Source organism: Pinus tabuliformis, chromosome X (assembly GCF_031772625.1).
Source record: "Pinus tabuliformis cultivar Carrire ecotype Pingquan chromosome X, CPIR1, whole genome shotgun sequence".
NCBI lineage: Eukaryota > Viridiplantae > Streptophyta > Pinopsida > Pinales > Pinaceae > Pinus > Pinus tabuliformis.
The window spans coordinates 416,056,261-416,057,487 of NC_142308.1; the positions used below are offsets into that span (position 1 = coordinate 416,056,261).

The window sequence follows — 1,227 nt, forward strand, 5'->3', positions numbered from 1 at the left end:
CGTAATATTCAACACTATTTAAACTCACAGCGTTAATCTTCAACAGATATGGACAGCGTTCAAAAACTGCACCAAACAATGACTCAAAAACTGCACCAACGTGCCTCTTAATACCGCTGCCTCTACTTTGATGAGTTTAGCCCGACGTCCTCAGTAAACAACCCTCACGAGCCTCAGGAACATCTTGCTACAACAGAAAGGGCCTATACACATAGTCACCATGATTTACACAACAATCGACACGTTCTATGTGACGGACGAGCAGATTGCCAATTCCCCCTCGCGGAAAGATGGAATCGACGAACAGACGGAGATGACTCTTCGTTTATTCGGTTGCGAATTGATTCAAGAAAGCGGAATTCTGCTTAGATCGCCACAAGCAGTTATGGCAACAGGCCAGGTTCTTTTTCATCGATTCTATTTCAAAAAATCATTTGCACGCTTTAACGTCAAGCGGGTTGCGGCAAGTTGTGTTTGGCTTGCGGCGAAGCTTGAAGAAAGCCCTCGGAGGATTCCGCAGGTTTTGAATGTGTTTCATCGAATGGAATGCAGGCGAGAGAATTTGCCTCTTGAACCTTTAGAACCTCATTCCAAAAAATATGCAGAGATGAAGATGGACTTGAACCGAACAGAACGCCACCTTTTGAAAGAGATGGGATTCAAGAAAAATATCAAATGGACAGAGGCGCTCAGGACAGAGGGAGTCAAGTTTAATGGCTTATTCAAGCACATTCAGTATTGCAGGCGAGCTACAAGAATCCGTTCATGTGGGCAGAGAAATCAACGCACAGGTATAACGGCCTCAGCGTTAGGTAGTGCCACCTTAACCAGAGAGGGCGAGGAAGAAATTATGGCATGGTCTGACTGCTCAGAGAGCGACAGAGGCAGAGGCAGAGTAGCGCTCTGGACAGAGGCGTTAATTATGGACAGAGCCCAATTTGCAGAGAATATGAAACGGTTTTGGAGTCTGAGAGCATTCAAATGAATATGTCAGGGCAGCGCTCAGGTTATGACAGCGCTCAGGCGTTTCAATGTCAGGATGACAGCACAACAGAAGCGCAGGTACAAGGACAGAGCTGGACAGCGCCAGGAGCAGCTAACATTTAGCTGAAGAAATATTCGTGAGAAAATATTCCTGAGATGCAGAATTGATGGCAGAAATAAACTGCACAGAAAGGCCATAAAACAAATGGCTCAAATTAATTAGGCAAGGCAGGAATACGCCCG

General features: G+C 45.7%; 1 pseudogene; it reads left to right on the forward strand.

Moving 5' to 3' along the window:
• The first annotated feature begins 217 nt into the window (after positions 1-217).
• LOC149140308 (cyclin-L1-1 pseudogene) lies at positions 218-985 on the forward strand (annotated as a pseudogene).
• Positions 986-1,227: the final 242 nt, after the last annotated feature.